The 22,468-nt window shown below is 37.7% G+C and overlaps 1 long non-coding RNA gene across 1 annotated transcript in view; it reads right to left on the reverse strand.

The window, feature by feature from the left end:
* LOC128850473 (uncharacterized) overlaps positions 1-13,320 on the reverse strand; it is a 50,320-nt gene extending 37,000 nt beyond the window's left edge. The window contains exon 1 of the long non-coding RNA XR_008447884.1: positions 13,234-13,320. This is a non-coding gene — a long non-coding RNA (uncharacterized LOC128850473). The remainder of the gene's footprint in view (positions 1-13,233) is intronic.
* Between the last annotated feature and the right edge of the window lie 9,148 nt (positions 13,321-22,468).

Raw genomic sequence — 22,468 nt, forward strand, 5'->3', positions numbered from 1 at the left:
TATTCATTATCTACATTTAGTAGTGCCTTCAACTGCTTTCAGTACGAAGAGATTTGCAGAGTTCATGAGAATTTCCACAAGATTAAATCTGGAGTCTTAACAGTTAAGTCTTTATTATGTTTAGGCTTTTTTTTTTTTTTTAATGTTTCCTCTCTCTCTTCCCTCCTCCCCTACAACCGGTACTATATGAAGGGGTTGAGGGCACTCAATCAACTTTATTGAGCCACAGCAGGTTCCATACCTCTCAAGTGTCTGGATTTTATTGGAAAGTCATCCACTTACAGGAATTTGAATTATGAGCTACACAGTGTTTTCATGTTTTGTTCCAATTTTTGCTCTGTTATGACTGAAATTGCAAGCAGATATCTCTAAAGGCAGGAGAAATGTGGTCAAATTCCTGTGAGTTAAATTTATTGTGTTGACTCAAATACTATCCAAATTTTTCCTGCCACCTAAAACTAATATTGATTTAAAGAAGAAGAAAAAAGACAAAGAAAACAATGAGCTAATCCATCTAATTTGTGTGTCCAGTACCACCACTTCTACGCCCAGATTGCCTTTATTTATATTGGGCTAGTAAAGACTCAGCAGTGCACTCTGGAACGGTGGAAATATAAGGCCAAATACGTTAAAGCAGGGATTTAAATACACTGCAACACTGAAGCAGGGAATTATTAGTGCTCCTGAGAGTTATAGGAAAAAGAACTCGAGGATCATAGTATCATTTGACATGTGTGATTATTACATGCATTTTTAAATTTTCTCTCATTTACCCTAGTTTGCTGAGCTGCACACTGAGCTAAATAAATAAGCAAAAGAAACTGTTTTCTTCAGGGACATAATAACCTTCCATTCACTACGTGGTGCATTGTTGAACATTAAAAGACAGCTCTGTTTCCTGGATGCTAATGAGGATGTTGTTTGATTTAAATGGCACTACAGCCAGAGATCCTTACAGCTACCATATGCTTAAGACTTTCCTCATATAATTTGTAAGGTTGCAAATCACCAGCGCCAGTCAGTAGAACTCCCTATGTGTTTTCAAGATGCATTTCTAACACCTGTGCATTACTGGTTGGAAATGTAGGTTGTAAATTTGGTAGTAATGCAGAAACATAATTTTTTGGCAATGTTTGGTAGTTAGGATTGCAGTGATACAAGAAGGAAGAAGTTAAGTAATAAAATGAACGTAGAATGAAGAAAACTGCTTCAGCCAAGGTGATTTGTGCTAGAGGGAAGTTTCATTAGTGTATTCACTACGTCCATTCATACGTAATGGACAGGACACGGGTAACTGGTGGTTTGTTGTTGTTAGAGTCCTGTTTTCTTATCCTGCAGATGTAAACTAGAGTTATTGTGCAGGTGCAGTTGAGGTGGTTTTATATATGAATAAAATAAGAACTTGAGCAATTGTGCTCACATTTTGAGTACAGACTTTGGCTTTGTGTCTTTGAATCTCTAGACCAGCAGCTCTCTGTAAGGACTGTTCCTCCCATGGTTTTGATCACATAAGAAGTGAAACTGTGGCTCAACAATTTGCAACAATTTGGAGCTAATCTTGGGAACATTAATGAATGCTTCCTCTCTGTAACATCAGGCTCTAGCCCCAGCGCATAAAATGAACAACATTGCGTTTGAAGAAATTGCAGGGTAAATGAAGTCAGGACAAACATATTTGCCCTCCATTTGTGTGTGAGTCACAACCTGAGCGAACTTAATGTGCAGGCTGCCCAGTATTTCATCATGTCACCAGACCAGACTGCTGGAGGAGAGGTGGCCACCTGCTACACCATGAGATAAGTTATCCCTCCAGAGGAGTTTGAGGAGAACCTGATGTGAAGGGGATGCAAGGCCAAATGTGCACTTGTGAGGCTGGTGTTGGGAAGACATGGAAGTAAACCCCAATATTTAACATGAAGAGAAGGAGCTGCAGAACGTGTAGAAAACATGGAGAATGGGCAGGAAAGTGGAAAAGAGAAGAGGGTCAAAGACATGAGAAGAAGCAGCGGTGCCACCAAGAAGATGGTCAAGGAACGGTGAGGGTAAGAGGGTGTGAAAACACAGAAGGTAAAGCCCAAGTGATGGAGCAAGAGGCTTTGGCAGAATTAACACAAACAAGTGTGGGAGTAAACAGAAAGGGTGAGAAAGCAGTCACAGAAGAAATAAGTTAGGGGGAAGAAATCTTGCTCCAGGACAAGGGACAGGAGGAGAATAATGCTGTTTCCGACAGCCACTGCATGGGACCACAATCTTGTGTGGCTTTTGAATAATAAAAAGATTTTCATATGCAGTCTGTTAATTAAATGGGGGCAAAAAGTGCCTGAAAATTAAAAAAAAAACCCAACAGTAAAACTTTCACTGAGCAGACACCTGCTATAACAGCTGAGCTAGGACTAGGCTCTCTTATGGGTTTTACAAGGGTTCTCACTGTGCTTAACTTGGAATTATGCCAGGCACTGACCACGCAGCCCGGCATTCAATAGAGTAACCAAGGGGATTTTAATGATTGTGAATGACTGGAAGATCAGGTCTTCATCCAACACAAATGATATCGTAATAACTGGTATGAGAGGATGATAAAATCGGAGCATCAGATTTTTACTTTTATTTTAAGCTGTGTGGTTCCTTTAGGATTTCTTGTCCTCTGCATTTATTATTTATAAACTGATGTAAAAAGTGTATGGAAAGGTAACTGCTAGTAATCTGAAATAAATCCACAATGACATCTCCTGCTTGTTTGTCTTCATTCTAACATAAATTATCCAAATATGCATCAGTTTGTACATATGGGAAGCTGCGATGAGTTGATTTGTGCGCTTTTCAAGTGTGATGTAATTGCGCGTTTCTCTGCTGTAAAAGGCCAACAAGAAATTGGACACAGTGCACAAACCAGATTTTTAAAAACGTTTTTTTTCCCCTTCTCCCTAACCACCCACTTTCAGGATTTGGAACTGCATAAACAAGATATAGAAGAGTGAAAATCACTTTTCATCAATTCGTGCATTGTACTTTAGAGGTAGGTTTTTCAGCTTCTGTTTGTATTTACAGAACCACTACTGGGTCAGACCCTTTAGTGAGCAAATTCAAGAGGAATATCAAGTACGTTTAAAAATTTCAGCCCGATATCCAAAATTATTTGATCTTTTATTGGTGGAGTGTGGCTGTTGTAAAAATAAATGAAAGAAAGTGGCAAGTCATTGCTGAGTAACTCTGATGAATCCAACCTAAAGTGGGTTTAAATAATTCTTAGAGTATGTAGAGTACAGTTAAATTCAGGTCAGACAAACACGTGTATGCGTGTGTTTATCAGTTTCTAGTACTTCGCGTTTTTCCTCTTGTTTTGTTTGTTTGTTTTCTCTTTTTAATTTTTAACATGCACACTGATATTCCTGTGCTGGTAGTCTTTTTCACAAACAGTTTATTTCTGGAGGAATCTCCTATTTTACAAGCAAACATATAAAACACACACACCTCCTTTCTAGCTGGAGAAGGTATTTTCTTCTAAACCTGATTTAGTTTGATAAATGTAAGAAGATACTGCAACAAGATACTGTAGGCTATGCAAAATACTAGACTGGAGCTACATTTAGTGATGGCACAGCAAATCTACTTATTAGCCCCCTGAGACAGCCCGTTGGGCTGGGATAACAGCTCCATTATTTGGAGTTTCAGGTCTATCGCCCTACTTATTAGCATAGTTTTGAGGTTAAACAATGCAGTTAGTTTTATGTATGTGTCCTCCTACTTATTCATTATTAAATTGCTTTACAATGTTTACTTAGGCTGCTATCATCTAGATCTAGACCCTAAAAATTTAACTTTCTTGGCAACAAGACAATGTTTGGTGAACTGGTTTAGCACCTGACTTTAACAGGGAGCTGGAATCAACACCTAAACAGATTTAGAAAGCATTTTTTTCCAAGAATAAAATACTAAACTTGATGAACTGGCAACGGTGGAAAGTCTTCCAGCGGTTTCAATAGGCTTTGGATCGAGACTTAATTCTCATTTTGTGAAAACTCTTGAATATGTGCATATATTTGTCCCTCTTTAACAAAAGCATTTAAGGACATAGGCCAGTGGACTTCGTTTCATGATTAGAGGTCAAGTAGACATATAACTGCTTTCCCGATCAGACGTTCAGTATTAACAATATCCAGCACTAAGTACAAAAAAATACAAACAATGAGGCCTATGTGTAGGCTTTTGTGAGTGGCAGAGTAAAACGAAGAAATATCTCCCCTGAGTTTAAGTGAATACTTTGCATCCAAGCTACTGTTTACTCTCATCACATCTATTCAGATCTTTAGCACTTGATAGAAGCATTTCAGTGTGGTGCTTACAACCCTTTAGCTCAAAAGTAATACATGGCATTCCTCACCTGCTTCATGGAACTCCAGAATTTTTCTGTAATGGCTTCAAGAGTAGCTCTATCTATCCACTTATACGCTTATGTCTAAAAAGTTTAGAAAAAAACCACTCACCAAAACAAGAATTGTTAATCTTATGTATGTATTGGCCTCACTTTTTATGTGGCAGTAAATTAAATTTTCCTACTAGCCACTTATTATATTTGCTTCATATAATGATATTATGATGTAATGATATAATGATAAATGGTCTGGCGTAGGTGTGTATGCATGCCTAGCTGGGTGCTATCTTTGGGTAAACACAGACAGAAAGTAATGACTGTGATCTCCAAGTATGAAATATAGACAGTGCTGATTTTCTGGATAACTGTCTATAATGTACACAGATATCTTTCTACAACATGCATTATTATCCTCCTCATAAGCATCTTATAGCTCCCAGGACCAGTGTCTGCTTCTCCAAAGCCTGGAAGAGCAGAAGAAGAAGACAGGAAATTTTCTTATTCAAGACATGACTGCGCTCTCTTGCTCCTCCATCTCTATTTTTGTGTACATCCACTAAACTGCCTGAGTAAAAGTATGAGCTGAGCTAGTTTAAGTCATTGTGTTCAAACTGAACTATAGCTGAGCAGCACTTGACAGTGTTCCCAGGGCTTGTGTGCAAAGCTACAAACAAGGGGAAACTGCAGATCAGAATGAAGGCGCTGTCAGCTGTCATTTCCCACTGATCTATTTTACTGTAATTATTACTTTTTGAAGATTGGCACACATTGTAAATTACAAAGTTATTGAAGTTCTGAAGATGTACTACACTCCTGCTCTGAAATTTTTGAAGGAATTATTTCTTCTTACGTGTTTACACTGAAGCTCAAGTCTGCCAGAGAGAAACTATACTACATTTTAAAGTGAAGTTTATGCAATGCATTTCAATTTATCTCTTTGGCATCTTTGCACAATTTTTTGAAGCTGCATACATATGAAGAGGAACTCTCCAGCACCAATCTAATGTTTTTATAAAATGGATTGCATGACACTCGGAATATATTATGATGCATCTGTTTAACATGCAGCCTTACCAGAAGTTATAGATTTGATATGTTACACTACTCTAACCTTATGTTTTCAGTACAACACTACGCCTTTTTAGTACCGACCAGGAAATCAGATTGAATATGTCTGGGAATACAGTTTCACATTGTGCATAATCGAGGTTCTGTCACTGAAGAAAATCAATGAGGGTGAAGCATTGATCTCCTTGCAGAGTGCAAATGCAGTTAGCTCTGAAACACACGGCTGGGGATTTTGTGATTCAAGTCATTCCACTGCTCAATGTGTTTGCTAGCCAAGTTCTTGTCATGCAGTACCTCAGCAGCCTAAGCTTAGCTTCAGTTATGTATAGAGTGGAAAAAGGTCCCTTTTGGAAGAAGAAAAAGGCTTTACATATGCACAGTTTTTCTACTACGTGTGTGTTTGCTCAAGGCTAAACTGAAATGCTTTTCCTTCAATGACATTTCACAATGTCACCAAATACATGAAAGCCTCACAGAAAGATATGTGATTATTAATCAGTCCAGGAAAATATTCTCTTCTGTTATGATGGATTGTATTTTAGTCTGTTCTACTTAGTCAATTCGTTTTCCTTTCTTCTTAGAGAAGGAAATTTGATTGAGAATTTCTTAATGTTGCCAAAACATACATGTATTCTAGCATAGAATCATAGACTCATAGATTCATAGACTCATAGAATCATAGACTCATGGAATATTTAGGGTTGGAAGGGACCTTAAAGATCATCTAGTTCCAGTTGCCCTGCCATGGGCAGGGACACATAATCACAGGTATGACAAATGCATGCACATACACAAACACACGCTCCTTACACAGAGTGGTACTTAATTTTTTATGTATGTATGAACTATATTTCATTCCTGTCAGCAAAAATATTTTCCTAATTTACAGCCATCAAACTGCAGACAATAAATCAAGTATTTTAAAAGTGCAGATGATTCTTTTAGTGCTTTCATAATATAGTGTATTCTCTAATGAAAATTTATGTCATTTCCCCTGGAATAAAACTGAGTTAAATTTGTATTGAGAGATGCAACATAACTGATACTTTCTGAGGTAAACACTGGCTGATACTCAACAACAGGTGGGACCCTGACCTGCTGAAGTACTGTGATGTTATTTAATGCATGTACTCTGACTTAGGATGTTCCATGGCATTATCATTAGACAAATATATGTAGATGAACAGGTGGCATTTGTATTAAGACATAATGCTTACAGATCAGCGTTAACTTGCATATATATAAAGCAGTTCCTCTGAATGTTAACGAGATTAAGACAGTAAATTCTGCTTTAAAGCATACTAAAAGCAAACGGTAGCTCTGGTAGTAGAAAGGGAAAAAACAATTATCCAGTTTGGTTGTTGTTTCAATATTTAGAAAGATGAAACATTAACTGAAATATTACAGGAATTATAGGAGATGAAAAGATGCACTGCCAACGTTATCTAAGAGATCCATATATGTTATTCCTTATTTATTATAAATGTGCTTGGCATAATTACAGTGAAAAAGTAAACAAAACAGTGTTTCAAGTAAAACACAGCCTCTGGCCATTCCATATTACACCGGGAACAGCTGAAGTTCACAAGATGGTAAGGCCTTCTATAGTGAAGCAAATAGCTGCTTTATAACAGAGACAATAACAATAAATCACCAAAAGCATCATGCAGAACTCAACTGGTGGTGAAACATTCAATACCAATTGAGCAGTGGTATAAAATTAATAGCTGAGCTTTTCATCTGTCTGTTATACCAGTGGATTAAATTCACTCACTTTAAAATGTGAATACTTTGAGAAATTTTGATATTGCGTAATTAGGTGCTTTATCACAATGGTGTATGAATATAATAAATATAATGTCTCTTATGCATATAGCACTACCTTCAAAGCACAAAATAGAAAGAGTTACAATAGAAATGGATAAATCGCCCTGTCTCAGAGTGAAAAAGAAACTCTTAAAACGCCTTACGAATAATCCGATTTAATGAATATTTTCTTTTATGCTCACTAACATAGTTGTGTGCATCAAGTAATTAGAAACTTGACCTCACAAAACACACAGTGATAGGACTTTCTTAAATAGAAGAGTAGCAGAGAACCCAAACCCAGTCCAACCCCCTTTAGCCACATGCCTGTGCTCATGCCCCTGCCTCTTCGTACTCCTGAACATCCAGCTGTAACTTCAAGTATACAAACCAGGATGATCTGCACATGGCAAAGTGAAACACCTCACCATGTTTTCATCCTCTCTGCTGGTGACTCAATGATTCTCTTCTTTTCCTTTGGACTACTAAATTATGAATTTAATTTCTGCTTTTTCCTTGTCTTCATGGATTGCAAGAACCCACTAAGTATCCTGTCACAATGTCTCTAGAACCCATTAATTTTATTTCTTCAACCAACATTTGCATGCACATTGCCACTACCTTTCCCTGTGAATATGGCATTGCCAGAGAGCGGAAAGAATGCATCCTCGTCATTCGCATTTCACTCAACATTACAAACAAACTAACCAACGAATCAAACATCTTTAGCTCAGTGTTTCGATTACGCAGATCAAAACACATCCTCACATTGAAACTCTTCATCCTTTTCTTCAAGGGCAGTTCACCTTTTATTTACATTTCTTTTACTGTCTTTCCTCACCTTCCCATAAATCCCTTTTCTTGTATGTCTACTGTTCTTGTTTGTATGCCAAGGGAAATAAATTACTTCCTAAACTCTGAGAAATGAGCCCCAACCATGCTCTTATTTTCCCTATTTATTTCCCGTGAACACTCCTGAATAAAGCATGTTCCTTTTACAGACATGGGAAACAGTTTGATTCTTTGAGAAATGTAGGAAACACTGACAATAAAGATATGAGATTAAATGAGATTAAAATAAATCTGTGCCTTCCCTCAGTTTCTCTCAGTAGGACCCTAAAAAAATATCTGAAGCTAACAAAGAACTTCCATGAAAATTCTGGTAATACCAGAATACTCTTTTTTATTTCACCCTTATCAGTTCTTAATCTAAAGTTCAAGTCAGAACAGGTGTATTGATCAAAATTGCCTTGCTATCCTGTTTTTTATCTATGCAACTATTGATTCATCTCATTGAGTAGTACACTGTGTTGGCTTTTATCTATATATCTATCTGGTCATTTAAAAAAATCAAACCAGTGGAAAATTTGCCATCTTGATATTCTCAGCATCCTTACAAAAGCTGGTTTAATTATTAATTGAGAACGAAATATCTGATGACTCCAGCTTTTTTTCCTGTATGTGAATAATTTGCAAACTAGTCCTAATTTCCACAAAATATCTTTTTATGCGACTGTGCTGAATAGTTTATGCAAATAAGTATTAGCCCATGGCTTGTTTGCAAACTGCTGACTTAAAATGTTTGTTATTCATTGCAAATGACTTATCAGAGAGTTAATGCTTTATTGATTTAGTGTCCTCATACTTTTAAAATTTTAAGGGAACCACAGTAGACTCTGAACTACATGGGGAGTGGTTTTGATAGGTAGGAGGAGAGGAATCATGGAAAACTCATTATTTTATAATGTAGAACACATTTTCACAAAAAGTGGAGAAACTCAAAGCCATGAGTCACTTGACTAGCCCCTGTTCTGTAAAGAAAATGAAATAGAGGCAACACCAGAAGATTCGTCAAGTTGGGGAATGGTGCTCAAACCCAAAGATCTGCCATTCACTGACTGCCACTTTTGGAAGCATCCTGCCTGACCAGGCTCAGCTCCTTGCTGCATCTCATTGAGATACCTCAAGAAAAAGTGCGCAGTCAAGGATTCATAATTTAGATGTTTCCAGTGAGTATATCTTAGCTGTGTTTTCTTTAAACTTAAGAAAGTGGCGATAATCTTCAGCTCCTTCTTTTCATGAGGTATAGTTGACTATTACTTTGATGCAATACTATTGTGTAAAACTGTGGTTCTGCAAGTTTCTGAGGAGGAATTTTAACCCAATACCGATTCTAAGTGTCTGTGCCTCAAGGGAGCAGGAACTGGCAGAGAATAAGTTTCCTAACATTATCTCATAAAGCAGCACCGGATGAGTGCATGCTGAGGGTTTGTCTGAAACAGTGTCAAAGCATTCAAACTTCCTGTACACTAGCGAATTGCAAGTTTAACTGGATGTAGTTAATGTCATTGTTTCGTATACAGCACAGCAAGTGACTGTTTACATTCCTAATCCTGAAACGAAAAAAATGCAGCAATTTCTTCTTCCAGATAAAACCAGAGCTTTGTAGTAAAGTGCACAGTGCCCTTGCTGCAACCCAGTCAATGTCAAAGACTTAATCTAGACTTGAACTTCATGACTGAGCAGTCACCTGTAGTAGATGCTTAACGACATAACAGGATTATAGGTCTAAATCTTATATGTTGGTATGTTTTGAACCTTCAAGGTGTTATCGAAACATAAATGCACGTCTTTGGGTGAACTCTTTGCCACAGCAGCCTTCCTGAGCGCACACAGATTTGATCTGAGTCTGTGGTTCTTGCAGAGATATGTATTGCATCATTGTCTGTTTTCAGCTTGTTACATTAATCAAAACCTATCCCATTTATTAAACTGCTTCCTGCAGCTCAGGCATTTGAAATTCAGAGTGCCAGCAAGCAGCTGCCAGGCACCGTGAAGAAAAGAGGTGGGGTAGATTTGAGTAATGAACAAATTGAATTTCAAGTGACTGAGCAGCCTCTTTATCTCTTAGTGACACAACCAGTGATTGTAACAGTATTCTAAAAGGAAATGAAACCTGGAGCCATGGTTCAATCATTGAGTAGTTACTATAGCCCTTCCCAGCAGTCTTTCTGGAACTACTGATGACTGTGACCTTTGCAAAAATGCACAAAGCCTTGATATCTGTACAGTTAACCTTTACAATCTGGAACCCTCCTGTGGAACCTAACCACAACAGAGGGATGCTTTAGAATAAAAACACACATATATTTTATGAGAGAGCAAATTAAAAAAAACCAAAAAAACAAAAAAAAAAAAACATGAAAGGAGAAAAAGAAAACCTAGAAAAGAATAAAAGGAGAAAAATAAAAGATTTTGCAAAGGGGCATTTTGATTACTTACATCTCTGTTTCCATCTGTACTTTTCACGCTTCTCATATTCCGCAGGTAACAGTCAGTCCAGAAGTCTGGCACCAAAGGTGGTTTTCTCAGGAATATTCTTTGCAATTTAGAAGTCGTTCAGGGCAGAAGATGACAAAACAGAAATTCAGTGCAATCTTTACACCAGGTGTTCCACTAAATTCATAGTGGAGGTACCCAGGCAGTCAGGGGGTTCCCACATCTCTGTGTGTTCTTCCTCTGTAGATAAGATAAGATACCCATAAGAGGCTTTAGGCATCCAGATTTGTGTGTAAGAATAACAGTCACAAGTGATTTTAGGAGAGGTTGAACTGCCGTTCTCCCATTCCTGTACTTCAAAACTTAAGTTCAGCCAGTGGGGGTTATATTCTTGAGCACTCAAGAACCCATGTGTCCTCAGCCAGGGTTGTGTGCTGCTGGTGTTCTTTCAGGGCTGCTTGAGAAAGCAAAAGCCCCCAAATTTCCTTACCAAAGTTCCAAACAATGCAAAACAAATTTTTGGTAATCATTTCAGTCAATGCCACAGCAGGAAAAAGAGAATGCAAGTAGATGGAATGCTTTATAAGGAACTCTCCTAGAAGAATCTTGTTAATGGTACTTTACTCCACTTCCAGGCCTTGTTCTTATTACCTTTAGTGGCAGTGATAACTGTTCAGAAAGCTTTATATATGTCTTTGAACAACATGAGAGGCAAAAGTGTTATTGCTTTATGTTTGGTTGATTTGGTTTCCTCAGTATATGTCTTTGTGGAAAAGATCTTTGAGGTAAGATTGTTGGAACAACGACTTTTTCAAAACCAAATCTCTACAATGTAAAATGTGATTTGTCTGTCTAAAGTATTTAACACAGAAAAAAAAGATGAACAATACTAAAATACAAGAAGAATTAAGTAACAGAAGAATGTCATTAGAAGAGAACAAAATCAGAAAAAAATCTAGCTGCAAAAGTATTTTATCTGTAATAGCAAATTAGAAGCTTCATCTTGGGAGGCTGTATATTAATTGTCACAATTTCTGTTTCCCTGGACAGACTGGAAATATATCATACCTTTTTGCAATGCATTCTGTAAAACTACACCTGTAAGATACATGGATAAGAACAACTTCATTCTAACCTTCAAAGTGAAGCCACATGCTTGGACCTCAGCAGGAAAATGACTTTAACTCATTCTAGATGACCTTTTCATTGGAAAGCGAACCTCTGCCCTTAGGCTGTTTGGAAAGGTTAGGTGTACTTTTTTCCTTCTACTATTATAAGGCATATGTTTATTAGTGCTCTCTAGTGTTTTATTTCACACCGACTCCGGTTGGCTTTTAGAAAAATCAAACAACTCCCACATTCATCCCTACCCTTTTCCCTTTTGTGGATCATTAACTACTTCCACACCTGTGCTTTTGAGATCTGAGGGTAAAAATATTTCATTCAAAACAAGAAAAGGAAAAGGATCAACAGTATAATTGACACTATTCAGAACAATAGGTCATTAAATAGCCAGCCTTCCCATTCTTTAAAACTTGCTTAGGTTGCTTCAAACAGTCGCTATAAAGGAAAAAAAATCTAGTACTCAAGTATTAAATTTGCTGCTTTTCATCTCTGCCAATAAGGATTTTGGAATAGATATATGGAGTTAGCACCCAGGGGACAATGTTAATTAACAACAGAGGAAATCATGTTCCGTGTGCAGATTGGTGAAAAGTCTTTATTAACTGCTAAGAAATAGTTAATTTGTCATTAGTCAGAACACTGAAACAGAGGCTGCTGCCTATGAACCATTGATTAAAGTTTATGGTAGCAATAACCTCACTGAAAAACATTTGTTACCATACTTAATGACCAGATTTTGAACCATTAATCTTCCTTTGGAGGTTAACCAACCGAATGGGTGTAAGCTGTTTGTAACAACCTATAGCACTGATATTAATATTAAACTGATATTAATATTAAACTGGTATAGCACTGATATTAATATTCAGATGTTTTAAACATCAAAGAAGTTTCTTAATATATGGTCTATAGCAACTTGTTAATAGCACCAAATATAAAAGGGAAGGGCCTCCATTCCAAAGAGATACGACATGATATTGTAAATAAAAAGGTATAATTTGGCTTTTGCCTAGCACGTTACCTTAGATAGAGCACGTGTGCTGTACGGCAGCCCACTCCCACAGAGTATAGAGGGATGGAGGAATGTGCAGAAGCACACAAGAAGTCCTTATGATGGACCAGAGTCAGTATCCTCTGTGACTGTAACTACCAGGGCAGTGTTATAAGCACGAGGTTGCGTATCTCCACAGCAATGAGAAGCTGAACTCACCCTTTACCTTACCAAAGACAGGCTTGCTCTGTCTAAAAGGCTGATTTCCGTTTCCTTAATGAGTAGCAGGAAAATGGTATATCAGACAGTGCAAACACAGAGGATACTAAAGCCAAATAGTAGTTCACCCTGGTGGTGATTTCCTAATCAAGCCAGGATCACCTCTACCAAGCACAAACATATGCGTCTGTCCTTCAGCCTTCTACCAAGGCAGCTGCACTCCTTGCTTTTACCCCCCTGCAGGTTGCCTTGTGTCCAATAGTACAGCACGTCTAAGGTACAGAGCAAAATGCTTGTGCCAGTAATTCCTTTTGGTTGGATTTATAGCCACTTCCTCTCAGTCCTGGAAAAATCAAGCAGAGGGTGTACTTACTCTGAAGCCAGTCCAGCAACATTTGTCTCAGGAGTACTTCTTGAACACGAGTGTGTCCGAGGTTACTGCCTATACCCTCTAGAAATGTTTTGATTAGATTAGTGTCTAGCATGTGCTTCATTCTGGATGACTTAGTCACTGGACCAGTGCCCAAAGCAAGAAGCAATGCTATTATTAGAAATCCTATTTGAAGTTTACAAACCTTTGCAGGATATTATTTCAGGATAAACTTCACTCTTCTATGACCTACTGCAAACAAAGTCGAAGAACCTTCGGTGGATCATTGATGGGTTTTTTTGTGAACTCTTTCGCTGAACATGCACAGCAGTATGTTTCTAAGAATGCATCAGTGGCAGCATTGTTTGGCTGGAGGTAAAGAGCAGATAACCTTAGTGGTGCTTAAGCACCTGCCAGCTTGCACTGAAGTTAACGAATGCAGCTTTATTATATACAGCACCTCTGAGAACTCAGTAATGAAGTGATCCATCTTTAATAATTCTCCAAATCAGAGTAATACAATAACATTTGTGACCGAATCACTTAAGGTAGTTACTCTTGAGTAGCAAAATAATAAAGCAGAAACACATGGGGTGGTTAGATCAATAGAGGTGGTAATGACGCAAGCGGTTACCAACTGCAAGGCTCTATTATCAGCACAGCAAGTACTTTTGACCAAAGACAGCAGCTCTAAGGAATTCAGTCACTCTCAGTCATTTTCTTTCCTGATGGCTATTTCATAATTGTGAGAAATTTCGTGTACAGGTTAATTCTTCACATATTTTTGGCCAGCTTCAATCCAGTAAACAAGCTTTGCTATTATTTGAGTATTTAAGTCAGTCAAACTCTCAATAATAATTTAGCAACTGGATTTCATATTGCTTTGATGAAAGCTTGCACTGACATGTTGTAACAAAATATTCTTATAATCATCTTGGATTTGGGGGATTTTTCTCTTTTTGAGGGTTGTATTGTTTGCTTTCCTTCATCCATTACAATACTGAAAAAAAAAAAACCCCAAAAAACCCCAAACCTCAAAACAGAGCACTTCCTTATACACAACAAATTTCAACAGATAAATTACTTTTGAGCTAAATGTCATCTAAAATGTGATTTTCCTGATACGTAGAAGAAAAACAAGTTTTGATTTAACGTGCATATTCCTGCAATCTTGTGAATTTATCCTATGGCTCATTAATGAAATAGTACTTAAGAGTATTTTACTTTCAGCAAGGAGCTCACACCTGAAAATGATGAAGTATTTTAACACCAAATAAAGTGTGGATGATAAGCATGGAAAATCCACTTACAGATTTTCCACATCATAAGCTATCATGATACTCAGCACAATTTCATAACGTGCACACGCAGTGCTATCAATGGCTAAAAAAGTACAATTTTCTTGATGTGGGCACTGTCATGGTCAGGAGACAAAGGCTGTAGGAATATATAATTTCCCGGCATTATGTGAGGAATAAACGACACAAGCAGATGCACTGTCTTTTGACTGACATAAGGAGAATCAGACACAAAGGCCAATACCAGTGCAACAATACTGGTAAAACGTTACACCACAACTGCAGAGCAGCACTGAGGCCTTACCAGCTCTTAATGAGCTTTGATGCTCTCCTCCTTGAAAACCCTTTTATGCTTTCTGTTGACTCCATATGGCCGCTGATGAGCTCACACTTCTTCTTAAGTACTTCTGTATCAGAAAACAAGAGCAAAGCTGAAACAAAGTGAGTCATCTGTTTTAGTCTTTGCTTTCACTGCATGAGATAATGTGGAGGTGTTAATTACAAGACTTCACTGAGTCTTGACTAATAACAGTGTGCAAACAAATATATGTCAAACTCAGCTACAGAAAGCTTCTACTAATAAGGTAAAACTAGCAATTAGAGCTGACAATGAAGTCATACTTTTCCTTGAATATTCATTTATAAGTCGTTGTTTGTAGGCCTGACTCTATTTTGTTCAGAGAGACTAATAGGAACTCCATTCATTAAAAATGACTTAAATATCATTTGGTGAGTGAGCACACTGGATTAATTCTCCTTTGTACCAATCCACTGACCCTTTGCATCAAAGGCAGAGAAGTAATGTTCTCTGAGATCCCCCAATCTCTGACCTTGGCATAATAGGAACAAATTGAATTCCCAAAATAAGAAAAATGCCGCTGACCATATAAAATCTCTAACTGCATGTCTGAAGCACCATTCATTTCATTTAAATTCTACGGTGGAACTCCTTTGGTTACAAGAAGAACGAATATGATTAGCACAATAAACTTACTCCTGTCACTTGGTCTGGGGCTTTTTTTCCCCTGCTTTACAAAGCAGTTTTGACATGCTTCTTTAAACACACAAGCTTTGCGTTCCCATGCTGGATGAATGCATACCAGGAGGAAGCAGGCTGCACATTCAAATCTCTTTATGTGCCTGAATCCCCAAATAAAAACAACTGCAAGTTCAAACTCAGCCATGCTGTCTAATTCCATATACCTGGGTTATTTAATCTTCTAAAACCACTTAATGATTATTCCAAAATCTATTAAATTAAATACAGATAATTTAATGGTTTGTTTTTTTAATAACATTTCTAGTGGAGAAGATCATCCTGGAAAAACATTGACCAGGAAATATTTCATACGTAGCTGACAAACTAAGGAAATGAATTTATTAAAAAATAAGAAAGAAAATAAGGTTATTCTGTTTGGAAAGATCATTTCTTTTATCACCAATCTCTGTATTCTCCCTATATTATAATATAAGCCGTTCCCAATGCTAACATACAGTGGCTATACATCGCTGCTGAGCATTGCTGACTCTTTGCCTGGCACAGTACTATTCTGGTGCATCTTTCCGCACAATTATATCTGTCTGAGTAATAGCTGAGCTTTGTATAATTTGATGTATTCCTAAATACACCTCTGGTTTGTTTAGCTAGGTATCTATGGAGATCTATACAGATATCTATACGTACACTCACCAACGTGCATTATAAGTCTCTAATCCTTTGGCTCAACTACAATTCTCCAAATGAAACCCAGGGTTCTTGTTGGCCAACTGCTCTGGGGAGGAGAAGACAATAAGACTAAAACTGTGACTAGCCACTCTATGCTTTTCTTTCTGCTTCCATTCGTATGTTGGCATCAGTGATGTCAACAGATGGGACTGACAAGCATAAATCTGCAAACCTAATGCAGAGACCTGGAGTCCTTTCTGTTCTGTGGGTGACGGAAGAGTAAGCAAGCTAAAATTTTAATAGCTGGAGCCTCTATTTCAATTCAAAATGCATCTACAGAGAAGGAGATATTCGTACAACTGTGTTACTTTCACACACTGATACGAAAACTTAGTTTCACTTTGCATTTCTTTATCTGGTAATCTAATTTGAGAATAAATAGGAATAAAGTTAGTAAATTTAAGATGAGGTTTGCAGGTAGAGGTAACAGACTTTATTAAGCCAATACAGTTGGAAAATATGTAAATTATTAATTTTGAAGTACTCTATTTGGTTGTTACATTAAACAAAGCTTTGGAAAAGTGATCACATTCTTCAAATACTGTTCAAAGTGTGTATCATGTGATTAGACCTTTATTGGAGAGTTGGTGAAAACAGTGTTTTATGCAGTATTTATTTGCAAGTTTTATTTGCAAGTTTATGACTACTTACAGACATTTCCTACACTTTAGCAATGCAAAATCCACCATAGACCTCTGATGCAAAATAATTAAACCCAAATAGTTTAAAGGGAACAAAGTCAGCAGGAAAACTTTTGTCTTCGGTAAAACTGAATTTTGTAAGAAATCGTTTCTGTTAATTATTTCTTGCTGCAGGTATTGGCTGTCAAGGTAATGCATTACCACACCATTTGGAAAAAACTACAGTTCTAATTAGATGAGCAAATAAATGTTCATTTCAATTTATTAATATAGCTTTAGGCCTTGTGGCAATTTATCTCTCATTTCTGAGACCAGTGCATTGCAGGCTGGAAATCATTGTGGTGAAGTAACTGGCTTTAATAATGGATAGAGGCGGTGAATTATTCATGCAGAAGGAAGCAAGCCTTGATGCTTTCCACTCACTCCTATAATTAACTGTGAGCTGCTGACGAACCCTGTAGTGTGTCTAAGCTTTCCAAGTTTATCTCCCCTGTAAATGTGAATTCTCTTGTAGCTGCAAAAATATCCTGTTTATCAACAGCTTAATCCAAAAAACACGACCCCGACAAAGTAACTGCTTTACTGCTGTTACTTTTTTGTATTTTCTTTCATGTCAGCACCATTTCTATAACCCAAGTCTTCAATGTCGGCCCCCAGATTTACTCAGCTCTCCTCTGCAAAAGTTGTACAGCTTACAAAGTCTGGAAAATGCTGCCTTATGACTTTGATATTCAATGCACCTCCTTCACCAAATGTTATGGATAGTGAATGGACAGGTGAGAAACGTGCTGTACTCAACACGTGTCCTCAGACCCCACTGGCGCTCAGGGTAACTTGGCTGTGTTCCTTTTTTTTTAATCCCAAGTGTTGTTCCAGGGTATTGTGCTGTGGATGACAACGGTGAGGAGAAATTTCTGCCCTCTGTGAGGCCAATCAAAGCAAGATCTTTGAAAATTCTAGGCGTATATCTATGTAGTTTGGATTGTGCTTCATTCAGCAGAACTGTTTCTATGAGCCCAGTTATATATACACATGACAATTTTTTTTGGACCTGGATCCAAATCAGGAAAAATATGGAAGAGTATAATACAGGAAAACTTTACTAACACATAAGAGGTAATTGAGACTTTCCTCTCAGTATACTCGACTAAACTTTTGTTTAAAACTCTCAGTTTGCAGCTGATTAAAGTTAATGAACTACAGAAGCCATTTTTAAGCCCGTTTTTGGTGTGGCATCAAACAAACATTTCAAACTCATAGCAAATGTAAGTGCTGCAATTATTCGTATGGGACTCTGTGTGATATTTCTGTGAGTTTACCAATGTGCTTTAATGGTTTCCTGTAGGGGATCAATGATAATAGTTTATTAATTAAAAAAAAAAAAAGTAAAAAAATACCTTTGGAAATTTTTCCTCCTTTCTTCCAAGTCTCTTAATTTCACCTACAGAGTAGAGCAGAAGAAATGCACTTCAGAGACACTTTCTGCTGGAATATAATTGAGTGGTTTTGCTACAGTCACATTAACGACATGCTTAGATAATTGATTGTCTCTTATCTGACAGATCTACATTGCTATCAGCTGTTACCAAGCAAGTGAAATATGTAGTGCACATGAGCATTTATTGAGCAATTTTTGTATTGCAATGATAGGCTTCCTTTGACTTTCAGCATTTCTGAGCTAAAGAAAGAATCTCAGGGAGGTATTATCCTACCACTTTTTTTTGTAGAAATTGAATCACTATTTCTATAAATCAAATACCATGTTAAAAGCTCAGTGAAGTAAACAATGATGTATGTGAATTAGCAGCACAACTTTAGTCAATACAAATCAAAGTGGCTTTATGAAGGTATTGATGTTTTCAGCTCTTGCGAAGGTTGAATACATTTAAGCATTTACCCCTGGAGGGACTGTTGATCCAAATGAATCTATTCACTTTGAAACCAGATCATGGTCATGGCAGCAAATAAGCTTACACATACCAAAATAAACGTGGCACTTGTATTAAGCACAGTAACTGTTAAGTTCATAGTGACACAAGTGCTGTTCTTCATGCAACAAAATGGGGTTGAAAACAAGTACTTGATTGCAGTATACAGGCTGTATTTTAATTCAATTTCCCCCTTTTTTGTAATTTCGGATAAAAGAAGTGATGGTGAAATGCAATTATAATAACATTTTCGTATATTCCACACAAAAAGAAAAGAGCTGATTGTGATAACAGATCTGTTATTTTCTCATTTACCTTAGTAGATTAAAGTAATGCCTGCTTTAAAAAAGAAATTGTATTTTGTTTTTATGCAAATATTACACATGATGTGCCAAATCTACTCCTGATTGCATCTGTGTAAACCTAAAAAAACTCCAGCAAAGCCTTTGCTGAGTAACACCATTGGTTTCAACAGATTTACTTCACCTCGATGCTGATGTGCCAGGCTTAGTTGGCCGTGTGTGGAATAATCTTGGCGTGGAAGAAGTATGCGTTGAAAGTGGCATTTATTTCTACAGAAATAGTGTTTGTTTGAAAAGCAATACCTGATTTCTTTTTGAATTAGATCATGAAAATGGCCAGGCTTTACAGGATTAGCTGCAGGACAAGAAACCTCAGGATAGTAATCAAATGATGGGTGGGAAATACTATGGAATGTCTCAGTCAATAAAGAGAACTACATCTGTTGGTTCAAATACAAAATACGTCCTGTAAGCCTTCTCCTGACAACTTAAAACCTTTTTATCTCTCCACACAACTCTGAAGAAGTTCACTGACACCCATGGTCTTAAAAGGTAAGGTATAACTTATATTCCAGTGTGCAGAAGGGCAAACCTCGTTTGAAACCCTTTGCCTTGTCCTTACAGAAAATATAAACGTATAAATATCTCATCAAACCCATCATGCTTAATAAATGTCATCTTGCCTGCGGGTGCTTGCAAGAGACAAACATATATTAGAGGAAGCTCACAAAACTAAAAACAAAACCCTTGTGTAGCTGGAAGAAATAGATCTTTTCAAGCACATCCGAAAAAAGAATTGTAAATTAAAATGTCCCCCACAATGGTTTTTTTGTAGGTCTCTCCTTCCCTAAAGAACACTGCAGCATTCAAGTGTGGGAATGTTTCTCTTAAACATGTGTAAATCACACATTTCTCCTCGCAGGCTGCAGCAGAACCATAGCGGCGGAGGGGGTGGGGAGGAAGAAATACTGGTCAAGCAGTGTGTTAATGAAACATTTACACAAGCAGTTTATGTGGTAGCAGTGAAAAAGGCCTCTTTCATCCCATCCTTTCATTACTTAGCACAATCTTTAAGAGGATTAGTTTAAAAAAAAAAAAAAAAAGAAAAAGCGGGGCGGTGGTGGTGTGCAGGGAGGGTGGGGGAGAATGTGCTTATCAGTTGATTCTCAGGATCCGTGGTGCTGAGTTCTTAATAGATTGCCCCTGGATTTGGGATTACTGCTGCGCAAGTTCTTTCAGGCGTCACTATAGAACAGAAAGCAGTTTGTTTTTGCAGCGTTCTCACCCTCGGATGAAGAGAGCTATTGACTTTGTGATGAAATGACATAGGACTCTAAGTCGCTGTGGACTGATCCCTTCTGTTGCTCCATCTTTCCCTTAAAGAAGAAACTACATATTCATAATGATTTCTTTACGGTTGATGACGCAGATTGTATTGAGACACGCACTAATTCCTCAGCTAATATGATTAAAAGCTGCTGACACTGTGAGTTTAGGCACAGCAAGCAGCAGACTCTCATGAAACCCCTGAGCTGGGATTCACCTCTACAGGCGATTTACCCCGGAGCAAAACAGTTACAGCGCCTTTCGCAAATGTGGACATTTTAGTCCTTTTTGGATCAGGAATCATTCTGCACTGGAGCAGATCATGCTGGAGGGAGGTGTGTGTTTGCCTCCCTCTTCCTAAGTCGTTCAATGCTCAGTTTTGTGAGACGCGACTCTGCCGTGTGGCGCTGAGCTCGCCGACACTGCCGGCTTTGACCTCTTCCATGTCAGTAGCATTATTTGGGGCCCTCCGGAAAGCCTCACCTGCACCAAACACGCTTGCAAATAGACCTCTGAGGATGTCTCCTGCTCAAATAAGAAAAAAACGTCTTCTTGGTCTATACATCCTTCCTAACAATGCGAGGCCATATCCTGCCCAGTGCTGCAGGGCACCATGGGCTGTGCACCCCAAACACAGCAACACATAGGAGGGTTCGGCAGGAAGGCAGAGCAGCAGCAGGGTGGAGGGAGCTGCCTTGGACTGTCCTGGTGGGCTCTACTTCTCGCTGAGTCCTGCCTCTGGTCACTTTGCGTTTGATAAATGCAACTAGATGATAAATGAACTGGATGATCTTTAAGGTCCCTTCCAACCCAAACTATTCTGTGATTCCATTATATATTTGATGGTGTGGGTTAGATCTTGTTTACTGCCCTTAGCACTGGTGCTGGCTTCTCAGTATTATCACCCTGTTTCAAATCTCTGCTTTCCCACTGGCACAAGGAAACAAACTAATGACTGGAAAATGGGCAAAACCAGCAAACTGACTGTTCATGAAATTAATTTCCATTGTTATTATAATTTCATAATGCACTGTTATGAAGAGACTTTATTTTCCATCACGGATAGGGAACAACAACGGAAGAAAGTAATGATATTCATCTTCAGATGTGTGATTTCTCTCACTTGGTATCCTTAAATGTGGGAGAAGAATACTGAATGACAAGAGAGGAAGGAAAGAATTCTATTGCTAATTCAACTTTCAACTGACAGTGGACTGAAATGTAAAAAAAAAAAATAAGGGAATGTTTAAAAATACTACCGTCAGTTAGGAGATCAAACATTTTATTTTCACTGTCCCCTTTAATGATACTGTATGAGAACAGTTTTCAACAGCAATGAAACAATTTACAATTAATGATGTGGTTAAAAACATGATTAAGTAAGTTTTTCACTGGACCTAAAAGAACTGCAAAGGACTGCCTGCATCTGAAATCACCAAATGTGATAGAAGTATTTCATAATTCATTAACTATCTGCCCAGTGATGATAGTTTTGGAAGTGGTTTGGACAGACTGTCTGAACCTGGCCTGGAGCATTTTAGTGTTAAAATGTGCTGTCTTGTCTTTATTTTCTATGCTTTTGTTTCTCAACAGAGAGGAAGCAAAGTCATGGGTTTGGGCAAAGGAATAGGAGAGACTAAAAAGCACAGAAACATTTCCAGCTGACATTTGGTCTGTTTCTGATTTTGACCTGGAGATCTCTTTTTATTTGTTTTTTTTGTTCTGAGTGGGGCTTTTAACTACGAGCACGCATCTCACAATTAATAACAGCTTGAGTGAATTATTTTGCCACATTAAGTATTTTACTTTTATTCCACACAAAATCTATATTTAGCTAAGATTGTGCATTTTGACTATTTTAGCTCCTTGCCATGAACAGTTTTAATTATACTAGACCTTAATTGCAGAATTAGTCTTCAGAATTGCTCAACACTTTTTCTACAGTCTGTGTACCACATATGGTGAGATTCCCCACACCCCAGTATTTCATAGTCCATTTAATTTAATATGATAACAA

The sequence above is a fragment of the Cuculus canorus genome, chromosome Z, assembly GCF_017976375.1.
Source record: "Cuculus canorus isolate bCucCan1 chromosome Z, bCucCan1.pri, whole genome shotgun sequence".
Lineage (NCBI taxonomy): Eukaryota > Metazoa > Chordata > Aves > Cuculiformes > Cuculidae > Cuculus > Cuculus canorus.